Below are 17,008 nucleotides of genomic sequence, written 5' to 3' on the forward strand. Positions count from 1 at the left end.
ACACACACACACACACACACACACACACACACACTTCCTCCTCTAACACACACTCTTCCTCCTCTTACACACACTTTTCCTCCTCTAACACACACTCTTCCTCCTCTTACACACTCTCTTCCTCCTCTTACACACACTTTTCCTCCTCTAACACACACACTCTTCCTCCTCTTACACACTCTCTTCCACCTCCTACACACACTTTTCCTCCTCTAACACACACTCTTCCTCCTCTTACACACACTTTTCCTCCTCTAACACACACTCTTCCTCCTCTTACACACACTTTTCCTCCTCTTACACACTCTTCCTCCTCTAACACACTCTCTTCCTCCTCTTACACACACTTTTCCTCCTCTAACACACACACTCTTCCTCCTCTTACACACTCTCTTCCACCTCCTACACACACTTTTCCTCCTCTAACACACACTCTTCCTCCTCTTACACACACTTTTCCTCCTCTAACACACACTCTTCCTCCTCTTACACACTCTTCCTCCTCTAACACACACTCTTCCTCCTCTAACACACACTTTTCCTCCTCTAACACACACTCTTCCTCCTCTTACACACACTTTTCCTCCTCTAACACACACTCTTCCTCCTCTTACATACTCTTCCTCCTCTAACACACACTCTTCCTCCTCTAACACACACTTTTCCTCCTCTAACACACACTCTTCCTCCTCTTACACACACTTTTCCTCCTCTAACACACACTCTTCCTCCTCTTACACACACTTCCTCCTCTAACACACACTCTTCCTCCTCTTACACACACTTTTCCTCCTCTAACACACACTCTTCCTCCTCTTACACACACTCTTCTTCCTCTAACACACACTCTTCCTCCTCTTACACACTCTTCCTCCTCTAACACACACTCTTCCTCCTCTTACACACACTTTCCTCCTCTTACACACTCTTCCTCCTCTAACACACACTCTTCCTCCTCTAACACACACTTTTCCTCCTCTAACACACACTCTTCCTCCTCTTACACTCTCTTCCTCCTCTTACACACACTCTTCCTCCTCTTACACACTCTCTTCCACCTCCTACACACACTTTTCCTCCTCTAACACACACTCTTCCTCCTCTTACACACACTTTTCCTCCTCTAACACACACTCTTCCTCCTCTTACACACTCTTCCTCCTCTAACACACACTCTTCCTCCTCTAACACACACTTTTCCTCCTCTAACACACACTCTTCCTCCTCTTACACACACTTTTCCTCCTCTAACACACACTCTTCCTCCTCTTACACACTCTTCCTCCTCTAACACACACTCTTCCTCCTCTAACACACACTTTTCCTCCTCTAACACACACTCTTCCTCCTCTTACACACACTTTTCCTCCTCTAACACACACTCTTCCTCCTCTTACACACACTCTTCCTCCTCTAACACACACTCTTCCTCCTCTAACACACACTCTTCCTCCTCTAACACACACTTTTCCTCCTCTAACACACACTCTTCCTCCTCTTACACACACTTTTCCTCCTCTAACACACACTCTTCCTTCTCTTACACACTCTTCCTCCTCTAACACACACTCTTCCTCCTCTAACACACACTTTTCCTCCTCTAACACACACTCTTCCTCCTCTTACACTCTCTTCCTCCTCTTACACACACTCTTCCTCCTCTTACACACTCTCTTCCACCTCCTACACACACTCTTCCTCCTCTTACACACACTCTTCCTCCTTTAACACACACTCTTCCTCCTCTAACACACACACACTCTTCCTCCTCTAACACACACTCTTCCTCCTCTAACACACACTCTTCCTCCTCTAACACACACTCTTCCTCCTCTAACACACACTCTTCCTCCTCTTACACTCACTCTTCCTCCTCTTACACACACTCTTCCTCCTCTAACACACACTCTTCCTCCTCTAACACACACTTTTCCTCCTCTAACACACACTCTTCCTCCTCTTACACTCTCTTCCTCCTCTTACACACACTCTTCCTCCTCTTACACACTCTCTTCCACCTCCTACACACACTTTTCCTCCTCTAACACACACTCTTCCTCCTCTTACACACACTTTTCCTCCTCTAACACACACTCTTCCTCCTCTTACACACTCTTCCTCCTCTAACACACACTCTTCCTCCTCTAACACACACTCTTCCTCCTCTAACACACACTTTTCCTCCTCTAACACACACTCTTCCTCCTCTTACACACACTTTTCCTCCTCTAACACACACTCTTCCTCCTCTTACACACTCTTCCTCCTCTAACACACACTCTTCCTCCTCTAACACACACTTTTCCTCCTCTAACACACACTCTTCCTCCTCTTACACACACTTTTCCTCCTCTAACACACACTCTTCCTCCTCTTACACACACTCTTCCTCCTCTAACACACACTCTTCCTCCTCTAACACACACTCTTCCTCCTCTAACACACACTTTTCCTCCTCTAACACACACTCTTCCTCCTCTTACACACACTTTTCCTCCTCTAACACACACTCTTCCTTCTCTTACACACTCTTCCTCCTCTAACACACACTCTTCCTCCTCTAACACACACTTTTCCTCCTCTAACACACACTCTTCCTCCTCTTACACTCTCTTCCTCCTCTTACACACACTCTTCCTCCTCTTACACACTCTCTTCCACCTCCTACACACACTCTTCCTCCTCTTACACACACTCTTCCTCCTCTAACACACACTCTTCCTCCTCTAACACACACACACTCTTCCTCCTCTAACACACACTCTTCCTCCTCTAACACACACTCTTCCTCCTCTAACACACACTCTTCCTCCTCTAACACACACTCTTCCTCCTCTTACACTCACTCTTCCTCCTCTAACACACACTCTTCCTCCTCTAACACACACTCTTCCTCCTCTAACACACACTCTTCCTCCTCTTACACTCACTCTTCCTCCTCTAACACACACTCTTCCTCCTCTTCCTCCTCTAACACACACTCTTCCTCCTCTTCCTCCTCTTACACACACACTCTTCCTCCTCTTCCTCCTCTTACACACACTCTTCCTCCTCTTCCTCCTCTTCCTCCTCTTCCTCCTCTTCCTCCTCTCCCTCTTAATTTCCATCCATTGTTGGTATCAACATTCAGGACAACATTTGAAGTCAGTTTTTGTACGGTGAACTGACTTGTATTATGTACAGTGTGTTTGGTCTCATCATCAGAAACACGTGTGAGCAGTGAACCCTGTGTTAAACTGATGTGTGTCGTTTGTTCAGAGACTGAAAATGTTAATAGACCTTTTAAATATTCTTCCACGTTTCTTGGATCCTTCGGCTTGATGCCGAGCTATTCTTACCGCATAAATAAAATGCCCAAGAATTAGTTACCTGACCGCAATCTAACCCCGCCTCAGAGTCGAAGGACACACGACACTATCGACACTATCGACACTATCACTCTGGAATAAGGTCTTTAGTGCCTAACCTGTAACCTTTAACTTGTTCCACTAACTTATTACTTCATTGTTACAGTTTTTGCCCGTTGCTTGAACACTATAGACCCATGCTTAGACTAAAGTAACACAACTTGAAGCTTTTGTTACCATACCTCCAACACATGTACCCATACCTTAAACAAAAGCGCTGCTTTGCACTCTAGTTGCAATTCTGCAACACACTTACTCCTTTATGCAACACACTTGGTCCTGCATACTACACTCTATTTCATACATAAGACACTTCGTTCAAAAATGAAATCTCAGGGTGCCATTTGGAAAACACATGTATCCAAAATACAAAACACATCGGGTAATTGCAACCACTCAAATACACACCTGAAGGCACTTACTTGCAAAACTGAACACCAATCAGCCAGCTACAAAAAGGAGGAGGAGGAGGAGGAGGAGGAGGAGGAGGAGGACGAGGACGAGGACGAGGACGAGGACGAGGACGAGGACGAGGACGAGGACGAGGTCAAGGTCAAGGTCAAGGTCGAAGAGGCCATGCACGGACCCCTATTTCTGATGATATAAGAGCAACTTTGGTGGACCATGTCATCAACCATGGCCTGACTATGAGGGAAGCTGGGCAGAGAGTCCACCCACATCTAAGCCGCTTCACAGTGGCATCTGTAATAAGAACATTCCGACTAGAAAACAGGTATGTCTTCACCTCTCTACCTTCTACTCTACTCAGATGGTATTTACAGCACTGTACTGCACATTACCACATCACGTGTACAGTTTTTGTGAAACATACCATGATTCAGGGGTGTCGGACTGGGGGTAAAACCAGTACTGATTACCAGGGCCCCAAGGGGAGAGAGGGCCCTTGAAAAGTCTGGAATATATTTTATTTGGAACATGGGGGCCCATCAGGACTGCCTATACATAGGGCCCGGGATCTTGTGCTACGCCCCTGCCATGATTACTTACAGTATAACCATTTTTAAACCCTATAGAGGAATTATTTTCGGCTTGAAGATGGCGTGTATATGACCGCCAACCACATGCCCACATGCCTCTTCTGCAGGCAACGGGCCTGCGGCGACATTCAGGTGACAGCAATCCATGGATGGTTTCGACATGCAAGGGGATATTTTCCCCGGTGCCTAGCGGTAGAAGACATTGCTTGCGATGTCGATGAGGTCCTGTGGCCAGACCCCAACAGACAGCGGGATCCATGAGCCCACGCATGCACAATTGCCATGATTTTCTGTGTTTACAGCATAGTGTTTTTTCTATTATTATTATTTATTTATTTTTTGCTTTATCTGAATTCATGTTACTGCAATATACAATATTGAGTAGGCCTATTTGCTTTTTTGGTTGTTTGAAAAGGTGCCTCCTGAGAATATGCCTTCTGAATAAACAGTGAAAATCAAAGACTGCAGTGTTTTATATAAAGTAGACTAGTGTGTTCCCCCTGATCTGAAAGTGTATGCATATGATGCAAGTATGTGTCATTTTGTCATCAGAGTTACATTTTGACAAAGGAATGTTAGGTTTTGATAGTAGAGTTTCAAATTGACACAGATGTGAATGGTATATTTCCCAGTGTTGTGTCATGTTTACTTGTGTGTAGAGTTTTGGAAAAATGAGCGAATTTTTGCAAAATGTGTTCAAGCAACGGGCAAAAACTGTAATCACAAGTTTTCAAACCTGGACATCTGTCTCATTTCCCCTATTTGTTATTTATACTCTCACACACTCAAAGTCACGATTTTTCGACCAAAGAGTTTGGAAACATTTAAAATTCAAAAGCATATGAATGTTAGTTATGATTAATAAAAAAATCCATCACACTGTATAATGAGTGTATTGCAGGTCTGTGTTTTACTGGTTGTTGTCTCCCTCTACAATCCCACTTTTCCACAGCTGTGTGTGAACGGCTAACACACGGGGTTCGTGACACGGTTTCTTCCACGAAAAAATTATTCACTCAGACTTATGTTTTCAAAAATGTGAAAGAGGAAAACCCTGAACTGCCTTATCCTTCTCAGTTACAGGCCTATAACATAAGTATATGAATCTAAAAGTAGGCCTAATAACAGTCTGATAAAACAGTTGATATACCTTTTAATATTAATATCTAATTGGGCTTAACTTTGTAAAAAACAAAAATTAAAATCCCACAACACTTCTTTACGCTGCTTCTTTTCTTCTCTGACCTTTATCATAGTTTAAGAAGATAGAAAGAAGCCACTCAGGCGAGAGGTAGGATGTGGTTTTAACAACTTTAGGTGAAAGAATTGTTAAATGTATATTAAGCTTTCTAGTGTAGTTGGCAAAAGATGAGATATGTGCTTTTTGCAAAATAGCTTTAACTGTGAAAAGTTCCCGGACAGTTATTTAACCCTATAAGGGATTTCTGCATTATAAGTACAGCTCGTCTTATAAGTAAGACGGCCCCAGTTAAACCATATAAAAGGTTTGTTTCCTGTTGCTCGTGGCCACAATTCAGGTGAAGACCTACAGTATACACATTTCTGTATTATTGTCTTTTTATTATTCTGAAACTTTTTTAAGTAAGTAAATTTTATTTCAGCATTTACTAATAAATTATTAAAATCACAAGAAACAAAAACTTTTATATGGTTTAATTGGAGCCGTCTTATCTCATATTTTGCCAACTACGCTAGAGAGCTTAATATACAGCGGGGGAAATAAGTATTGAACACGTCATCATTTTTCTCAGTAAATATATTTCCAAAGGTGCTATTGACATGAAATTTTCACCAGATGTTGGTAACAACCCAAGTAAGCCATACATACAAAGAAACAAACAAAAAATATAGCTGCAAGCAGCCATTACTGGGGCCAAGCAGAATAAGACGACAAGACATGCCAACATGTCTGACCAACATGTTAGACCAACTGCAACAATGAGCAATTAAAGACATTTAAAGAGGATTTTAGGCAAAATGCCTGTAAAATCATAGAAACAGTAAATAAAAATATGATTTAATGGATTATCACTTTCGACCAATAGGTGGCGTCAACTGATGTGATGTGGTCAGAGTGAAGTGACAATGGCACATACAAAGTTTGGTGTCAATATGTCAAGGCATTGCAGAGATAAAGCCTGAATAGTGCTTTTGGCATCATGCCTCAACTTTGCTGCTGTGCTATACGAAAACGGTTTTGTCTATCGACACGAAATCCATAACCTTTAGTCGGCATGGTCTGGAGATGATACGATTCGATTGTGATGAAAATCGGACAAACGGTCTAGGAGGAGTTAGAAAAAGTAGGTTTTGAATGAAAATCAAGATGGCGTACAGGAAGTTCGGCCAAATAAGGAAAACTTGGTATCTATGTTCTCGCCCTGACGCAGGGAATCCAGTAAGACGAGTGGCATTTCAATAGCCAAATTTATTCAAAAGTTATTAGCCTTTTTGGAATTTTTTTTATAACTTTTGACCACTAGGTGGCGCTGTCTCAAAATATTTTGAGTACCTTCAGGGGATGGTGTTGATCGCACATTCTGAGTTTCGTAATATTACACGAATGCATTTGTTAAGTATAGCATTTTATTTCACAAAACTGTATTAAAGTCAATGGGAATTTCATGTTTTGTTCTATTATAGCGCCACCAAGAGGCTCAGTCCCACCATTTTTTTATGTGTCCTCAGAGTGAGCCCATACATATGTGTGTCAATTTTGGTGAAGATATCTCAATTCGCTTCAGAGTTATAGACATTTATATGAAAAAACACGTACAAAATGACTGACACATGACTTTGATTGGATTTTACTACCCCTTACTATCAATATTTTGCATTTGGGCATTGGCGTATAGCTGTCGACCTATGTTTCCAAACTTCTGACGGTGGTTTCGTCTCAAAATGTTTTGTAAGCGCTAAATCACAACGCTACACAAACCATAAGGCGAAACCTAGCATGTTTGGTATCGTAGGACTCGGCAAGGTTTCAGGAGTCTAATTAGATGAGTCTCGTGAAAATAAGTCGACCACACCCAAAGTTATAAGCATTTGAAAAAAAAAAATCACCACTAGGTGGCGCTGTTTTGAAACTTCTCACGCTCCTTCAGGACATTCTGCTGATGACCAATACCAAGTTGCGTAACAATCCATTCATGCGTTCTTAAAATACAGCATTTTAGCACAAAATTCAAAATGGCCGACAGTCAAAATGGCCAAATCAGACAAACCGTCTAGGACGAGTTCGAAAAAGTAGGTTTTTCAAAAAAATCTAAATGGCGGCCATATTTCTATGATGGAAAATGATGTCATAGGGTGCAATCGAATCATCATGAGCTCAGGGATCAGAGGAAAAAAGAATTTTGTTGATTGGCCTTACGGTTCAAAAGTTATTAGCAAAATATAAGTGAAACTTTGGACAGTTGGTGGCGCTAGAGGGAATGACTTAGACACACCAAAATTGGTGTATTTAATGTTGGGACTATGCTCTATCAGAATATCTAACCAAAACAACTTTCCCGCAAACAGTTCTATGGGCTGCCATAGACGCCCAGTCAGAAGAAAAAGCAGAATAATAATAAGAAGAACCGGAACAAATACAATAGGTGCCTCCGCACCTTCGGTGCTTGGCCCCTAATAAGTTCAGAAATTAAGTTATGTGTAATAATGTGAAATGACACAGGGAAAAAGTATTCTGAACTTATTTTTGTTTGTTTCTTTGTATGTATGGCTTACTTGGGTTGTTACCAACATTTGGTGAAAATTTCATGTCAATAGCACCTTTGGAAATATATTTACTGATAAAAATGATGACGTGTTCCAAAACTTATTTCCCCCGCTGTAGATTTAACAATTCTTTCACCTGCAGTTGTTAAAACCACATCCTACCTCTCGCCTGAGTGGCTTCTTTCTTTCTTCTTAAACTATGATAAAGGTCAGAGAAGAAAAGAAGAAGTGTAAAGAAGTGTCGTGGGATTTAAAAAAAAATCTACAAAAAATATTAAAATATTTCACCAGTTAAGCCCATTTAGATATTAATATTAAAAGGTATATCAACTGTTTTATCAGACTGTTATTAGGCCTACTTTTAGATTCATATACTTATGTTATAGGCCTGTAACTGAGAAGGATAAGGGAGTTCAGGGTTCCCTTTCAAGGGAACTCGCGTTGCGTCGAGATTGTCGCTATGGGAACGCTTTGCGTGATGATGTCTTGAAGCACATGTAAAACCAGTCCAATGGCGTGACGGAACGTCAGATGCGGGTGACGTCACGGACCAGGAAGCTATAAGGCCTGCTCGAAAACAGAGAGCGTCAGCTTCAGTAGAGCTCTTTGTGAAACTGTCCACGTCTTATTTGGTGTTGTTTGTCTTTATGTTGAGGGTGCTGGTTGTCAGCATTGCGATTCACTTCCAATGCGGACGCTCCGATCCCCCTGACCTTCTTTCGTGTTCAGGCTCGGGTTCCCCAGGGCTCTGGTCCCGCTGCTGCCAAGGCATGGCGCCAATCGCAGTCTTGGGGTTCGCAAATGGATCTATCAGAGGGGTTTGAGACGGGCCCAGCCTCATCTAAGCCTTCACCTCATAGATCCAGTGCCTCTTCTCAGGGTTTGGAAGCACGCGCTGCGGTTCCTTCCGGCCCGATGGAGGCACCAATATTGCAACTATCCAATTCTGAGGAGCTGGATGTTGTCAGTATTGATGCTGAAACTGGGGATTCGCCACCTCAGTCTCATGTGTTTGAAGAGCTTATTGAGGTAGTGACTAGAGCTGTAGAGAGACTAAGTATCGATTGGCCAGCTGATAAACAGGACGTTCGTTCGAAAAGTAAACTCGACGAACGTTTCCTGCCTACTAGATCACAACCTCAATGCCGGAGCCTACAGTTTTTCCCCGATCTCCACACCGAGGTGTCGAGATCGTGGGAGATACCGGTTTCATATCGAGTTTTTAGTTCCCAAACTATTCCTCTATATCTAACTACAGAGAGCACGGTTATGAAAAAGTGGAGGAGACGCTTGCTTAAATGGTTTTTATCCCGAAGCTGCTGAGCGGGAGCCGCCTCAATCTTCTAAAGCCAGCTCTTCACACCGTGCCTCCCAAAAGCAGACCGTTGCCTCCCGTGCCCCTCCCCCCCCCCCCCCCCCCCCCCCCCCAGAAGTCCCGGAGACATGGAGGGCACTCTCAACCCCAGCCTTCGAAGGGTACAACGGATCTGAGGACAGTTATTATTGCTAAGAAGGCTGCGGGGGAAAAGGTCCTGACGCCCCCTCGGGCCAGTGAGGGCAGTCCCCCCCGAAGCAGAGCGGTCAACACCTCTTTTTACGGTGCCCGTCTCCCTTCGGTGCCCCTCAGGGGACTGTTCTGCCAACCCTGCCACCTCCGGTGCTTCAGGGCGCAGCGGTCTCCCGCGAGCACATATCTCAAGGACCACCCGGAAACGTAGTGGCCTCGGGATGCCCGTCCCCTCTGAGGAGGGTTCCAGAGCAGTCCGTTCAGTCATTCCCTGCCGGTCCACCATTACAGGGCGACGGACCGACTACTCAACAACAACAAAATCCAGAAACCAGTCTCGAGAGACTGGTACCTCTAATAGAATCTTTGGCAGCGTGGAAGCTACTGCCAAATGTTTCACGTTGGGTCCTGCAGACCGTAGAAAAAGGGTATAAAATACAGTTTGGGTCTCGCCCACCTCGGTTTATGGGAGTCCGACCCACAGTGGTGGACCCCGAGCAGGTTCTGGTTATGGAACAAGAAGTGAACACTCTGTTAGAGAAAGGGGCTCTAGAATATGTAATAAATAACAAATAGGGGAAATGAGACAGATGTCTAGGTTTGAAAACTTGTGATTAACAATGAAGTAATAAGTTAGTGGAACAAGTTAAAGGTTACAGGTTAGGCACTAAAGACCTTATTCCCGAGTGATAGTGTCGATAGTGTCGTGTGTCCTTCGGCTCTGAGGCGGGGTTAGATTGCGGTCAGGTAACTAATTCTTGGGCATTTTATTTATGCGGTAAGAATAGCTAGGCGTCAAGCCGAAGGATCCAAGAAACGTGGAAGAATATTTAAAAGGTCTATTACAGTTTTTCTCGATTGCTTAAACACTATTCACCTTATTTTCGAACGCGGAAGTAAATATGGGTCCAGTTTCCGGTTTTTGTGCGGCACTTCCGTTTCCTCGCTTCTCTGGGCTAACTAACGATATCGATTGCGAAGGATTATGCAGAGTTGACAGAAAAATGTTACACATGCCGTAGCAGATGAATACAACAAAGAACTAAAGCCCCGCCTCACCCAGGTCGGGTTCTGGACCTGGTTGAAAACACTCATGCATCTAGCTGGTAGATTGCCAAAACTTCGCCGGCGCCTTCAGCACCGCCCTAAACACGGTCGAGCCAACGCTGGACTAAGTTAATATATCTATGGAGGTAGGCTATTTTGTCATGTCAAATGTATTAATAATGTCATCAGAATGCAACCAAAGCACATGATAGCAATAAGTAGATCATAGATGGCTATAAATAATTATAAATCATACAAAATAAATGCCATGATGACTAGATTTTATACAGGGGTTACTATAATGATTTTGTTTCTCCTTGGAGTTTTTATTCAGACTTCGTAGCCCAGCCACTTTTCTGGTATCGGGTGGTCTTCTGTAGGTCTTGTGTTCACGAAATGAAAAGAACAAACATACGGTCGTTTCTTCAAATGGGCTGCGTGGCGTGTCCGTTATTTCGGCTCCCATGTTAACCGGTTATTTAGAGCTTGCACACTGCCTGCGTGACACGCGCGTCTCAGGGAAAATGCGTGCATGCTAGAAATAGAATCGATGCCTATTTTTCACGCGACACGCAAGCGTTTCGGAAGCGTTTCCAGGCAAAATAGAATAGGAAAATATGTTTGTATGTCATTTTGATATGAATACATATTAATGACATTTTGATGTTTGAATTTAGGGTTTGACATAAATGCAGATATAGCCTAAATGTAAAAAATATATATATATATATTATCGATTTTCAAATATTGCACCTGTCAATACAGAACGAAATATTCTGTAGCCTATTTTGTCGTCAATACTGCCGACGTTGTCTTTGCTGCTATTATGTTTAACATTAAGTGCCTTCCACAACTCTCTCCCCATATGTCGAATATATCACCAATGAGGCTTATCATGTCACCTAGCAGCAGCAACGCCTCGTCAGAGACGTTTCTGGTGTGCAAAGACATAGAAAACACCACGCAACAGAAACGCCACGCAGCCAGTGTGTCGCCGGTCGTATAGGGCGCCTGATTATTAAAATGTCAATAATTCGATGATTAAAACACTCCTGCTCCAAGTAAATCTTTCTTTTGTGCCAGTTATTATGACAACCTCTAACTGCACAAACAATCCCGGTCTTCCTCGAAGCCATAACGATGAGTTTGTTGTTATGAACAACGCTCGCCAGTGACCGGAAGTGCCTTACCGGAAGTCTCGCACAAAATACCGTCAACTGGCTGCGTCCGTATTTCCGTTAAAAATAAGGTGAATAACCAGGCTTTTGAACTAAATTTTCAAAACCATAATGCCATTTATCAAAAAGCACTCCCATTTCACTAAACTATAAACACTATTCCCTGTTTTGACACATGAGTCAAATTTGTTGAACTGTCACTGCAAAACTCTACACACAAATCCCTTCATTTCTCATTGCCTACACCATGTTGTCAAGTATAAAGCACTAGCATTCAATATTGTTCACTCAAGTCAGCACAGCTTCAGCTCAGTTAGCACACAATTACCCAGGTGGAAACACTAGGAGTCAAAATTGAACACACATTTTCCACACAATGGATCCAGAAAGACATGAAGGAAGAGATCGAGGAGGGATAAGGAGGAGGAGGACGAAGGGCAAGGACAAGATCAAGCAGTCTCAGATGAAATTCAAGCCACTCTAGTTGCCCATGTCTTAGTCAGTGGTATGAGTATGAGGGAGGCTGGGCTACGAGTAAGGCCAAATTTTTGTCGCTTTACCGTCGCCTCGAGAGCCTTCAGGGAGGTGTGTTGATAAACAAAATTATATCACTGAATAAAAGACAAACATTTCCAATAGTCTTTGATGAGATTTATTTTCTTGCAAGAAAAGGCCAGCAGTCGTACAGTCACACAGAGTGGCTGCAGAGTGTGACAGTGAAGGGAGGGCATCCTTTCTCCTTTATAGTCTTGACTCCCAGAATGTTATCTTTCTAGGTAAATTATGGTATTTCAACTATACGTGAAACATTCTTAGACGTTTTCATCATATTGTCTTCTTGAGTGGAAGCCCTCCTGTCACGACCCAACACTCTTTACCATTCCAATACAATTCCATATTAGAATAAGGTTTGTGTGTGCTCTTTTACTGTCATATGATGGTCACACACATCTTACTGTAAGTAAATACAGTAAAAAAAAATTAAAGGAGACAGTAAAAAATATATATATATACAGTACCGGTCAAAAGTTTGGAAACATTACTACTTTTAATGTTTTTGAAAGAAGTCTCTTATGCTCATCAAGCCTGCAGTTAAAAAAACACACACACACAAAAAAAACAGTAATATTATGAAATATTATTACAATTTAAAATAATGGTTCTCTTTTTTAATATATTTTAAAATGTAATTTATTTTTGTGACGCAAAGCTGAATTTTCATCAGCAAGTACTCCAGTCTTTGGTGTCTTATGATCCTTCAGAAATCATTCTAATATGATGATTTGATACTCAGTTATTATCAATGATGGAAACAGTTGTGCTGTTTAATATATTTTTTTGGAATACTTTTTTCAGGATTCATTGAGTAAAACGTTAACAGCATTTATTCATAAAAACAGCATTTATTCAAAATAAAAACATTTCTAACAATATAAATCGTTACCATCACCTTTTATCAATTTAACGCATCCTTGTTGAATTAAAGTACTAATTTCTTTAAAAAAAAATAGTTATTGTTCCCAAACTTTTGAACGGTAGTGTATATTGTTACAAAAGATTTCTATTCTAAATAAATACAGTTCTTTTGAACTTTTTATTCATCAAATAATCCTGAAAAAAGTATCTCAGGTTATAAAAAAATATTAAGCAGCACAACTGTTTCCAACATTGATCATAAATCATCATATTAGAATGATTTCTGAAGGATCATAAGACACCAAAGACTGGAGTACTTGCTGATGAAAATTCAGCTTTGCATCACAAAAATAAATTACATTTTAAAGTATATTAAAAAAGAGAACCATTATTTTAAATTGTAATAATATTTCATAATATTACTGTTTTTTTTTTTTGTTTTTTTTTAACTGCAGGCTTGATGAGCATAAGAGACTTCTTTCAAAAACATTAAAAATAGTAGTGTTTCCAAACTTTTGACTGGTACTGTATTTTTTTTTATGTCTCTGTGTGTGTGTTGTACTGTGTAGTACATGAATTAATAAAAATGTGCCAATGTATCCATTGGTTGTGTAATTTGTGTTCATCATGAAAGGTTTGTGAGGGAGGGAACCACAATCAACATAACTTACCAGTTTTGGAAATGTTGTTTTGAATTTATTGCACCAGTGTGTAAGACTATGTTGTAGTGTGTGTGTTTTGAGGGCTTGTGTGTCCTGTCTGAGGGCAAAGTTTGTTTTTCAGCAAGAGTGAATGGTTTTGATTATAGAGCTTCATTTTGACCTGAAAATAGGATGTTTGGGGAATTGGGTGAGACGTTATGGATTTGTGTTTACAGTTTTGAGAATATGAGGCATAGTTTCAAGAAATGTGTTTAAGCAATCAAGAAAAACTGTAACATTTTCAGTCTCTGAACAAACGACACACACCAGTTTAACACAGGGTTCAGGCTCACACTTGTTTCTGATGATGAGACCAAACACACTGTACATAATACAAGTCAGTTCACCGTACAAAAACTGACTTCAAAAGTTGTCCTGAATGTTGATACCAACAATGGATGGAAATTAAGAGGGAGAGGAGGAAGAGGAGGAAGAGTGTGTGTAAGAGGAGGAAGAGTGTGTAAGAGGAGGAAGAGTGTGTGTAAGAGGAGGAAGAGTGTGTGTAAGAGGTGGAAGAGTGTGTGTTAGAGGAGGAAGAGTGTGTGTAAGAGGAGGAAGAGTGTGTGTTAGAGGAGGAAGAGTGTGTGTTAGAGGAGGAAGAGTGTGTGTTAGAGGTGGAAGAGTGTGTGTAAGAGGAGGAAGAGTGTGTGTTAGAGGTGGAAGAGTGTGTGTTAGAGGTGGAAGAGTGTGTGTTAGAGGAGGAAGAGTGTGTTAGAGGAGGAAGAGTGTGTGTAAGAGGAGGAAGAGTGTGTGTTAGAGGTGGAAGAGTGTGTGTTAGAGGAGGAAGAGTGTGTGTAAGAGGAGGAAGAGTGTGTGTAAGAGGTGGAAAAGTGTGTGTAAGAGCTAGAAGAGTGTGTGTAAGAGAAGGAAGACTGTAAAAATATTATACCCCAGCAGTGCCTAAACACTTGAAACCTTCAGTATTTCCCTTTTTAAATAACTGATGACTTAAAGAAATGACTTACGCTTTACTCAGATCGTATCAGAGTGTGTTAATTGTTATTAAGAGATTTTTTATTCAAATTTGAAATATACTCAATTGCAACTTTATTATATTATAAAATATATTATTTATTATAAAAAAATTTGAAATACAAATGTATTTAATTATATAACAGTGTACATCTATATTACATTAAAGTATATTTTAGTTGACATTAATTGCTTGTCAGTATATTTGGAAGTACTTTTACCATATTAAAAGCCAAGTCCATATAAAAATGTATTAAAGTCCCACTTAAGTTTTTCCAAAAAATCACTCTTAAATTAAACGAATTGCATTTAATTTGAACTTAATCTGTGATACATTTGAAATCATACATACATACATCTCCTTCCGCTTATCCGGGGACGGGTCGCGGGGGCAGCAGTCTAAGCAGAGACGCCCAGACTTCCCTCTCCCCAGACACTTCCTCCAGCTCTTCCAGGGGGACACCGAGGCGTTCCCAGACCAGCCGGGAAAGATACTCCCTCAAGCGTCTCCTAGGTCTTCCCCGGGGTCTCCTCCTGGTGGGACGCGCCCGGAACACCTTCCCAGAAAAGCGTCCAGGAGGCATCCGGAACAGATGCCCGAGCCGCCTCAGCTGGCCCCTCTCGATGTGGAGGAGCAGCGGCTCTACTCTGAGCTCCTCCTGAGTGACCGAGCTTCTCACCCTATCTCTAAGGGATCGCCCAGCCACCCTGCGGAGAAAGTTTATTTCATCCGCCTGTATCCGGAATCTTGTCCTTTCGGTCATGACCCACAGCTCATGACCATAGGTGAGAGTAGGAACGTAGATTGACGGGTAAATCGAGAGCTTCGCCTTGCGGCTCAGGGTTAGGGTTAGGGTTAGGGTTAGGGTACCGGTACATCGACCGCATTACTGCAGAAGCTGCACGATCCGTCTGTCAATCTCCCATTCCGTCCTTCCCTCACTCGTGAACAAGACCCCAAGATACTTAAACTCCTCCACTTGAGGCAGGAACTCTCCACCAACCTGAAGCAGGCAAGCCACCCTTTTCCGACTGAGAACCATGGTATGGTCCCCAAACCTGACACCCTCCAGCCCCTGGCTGCGCCTATAAATTCTGTCCATAAAAATTATGAACAGAACCGGCGACAAAGGCCAGCCCTGTCGGAGTCCAACATGCACCGGGAACAAGTCTGACAAACTGCCGGCAATGCGAACCAAGCTCCTGCTCCGGTCGTACAGGGACCAGATAGCCCTTAGCAAAGGGCCTCTGACAGGTGGTGATCAGCTGACAGCTCCGCCCCTCTCTTCACCAGAGTGTCCAAGACATACGGCCGGAGGTCAGATTAAACGACTACAAAGTCAATCATTGACCTCTGGCCTAGGGTGTCCTGGTGCCATGTGCACTGATGGCCCCCCTTATGCTTGAACATGGTGTTCGTTATGGACAAGCTGTAACTAGCACAGAAGTCCAATAACTGAACACCGCTCAGGTTCAGATCAGGGTCGTTCCTCCCAATCACGCCCCTCCAGGTGTCACTGTCACTGGCCATGTGGGCATTGAAGTCCCCCAGTAGAATGACGGAGTCACCAGTTGGAGCACTTTCCAGCACCCCTCCCAGAGACCCCAAGAAGGCCGGGTACTGTACACTGCCGTTTCGGCCCGTAGGCGCACACGACAGTGAGAGACCTATCCCCAACATGAAGGTGCAGGGAAACTACCCTCTTGTTCACCGGGGTGAACTCCAACACATGGTGGCTGAGCTGGGGGCTATAAGCAAACCCACACCAGCCCGCTGCCTCTCACCATGGGCAACTCCAGAGTGGTAGAGAGTCCATCCTCTCTCGAGGAGTGTGGTTCCAGAGCCCAAGCTGTGCGTAGAGGTGATCCCGACTATCTCTAGTCGGTACCTCTCAACCTCAGGCGCAATCTCAGGCTCCTTCCCCGCCAGAGAGGTGACGTTCCACGTCCCTAGAGCTAGTTTCCGTGTCCAGGGATTGGGTTGACGAGGCCCCCGCCTTCGACTGACCCCCAATCCACTTTGCACCGGCCCCTTACG

Source organism: Rutilus rutilus (genome assembly GCF_951802725.1).
Source record: "Rutilus rutilus genome assembly, chromosome: 4".
NCBI lineage: Eukaryota > Metazoa > Chordata > Actinopteri > Cypriniformes > Leuciscidae > Rutilus > Rutilus rutilus.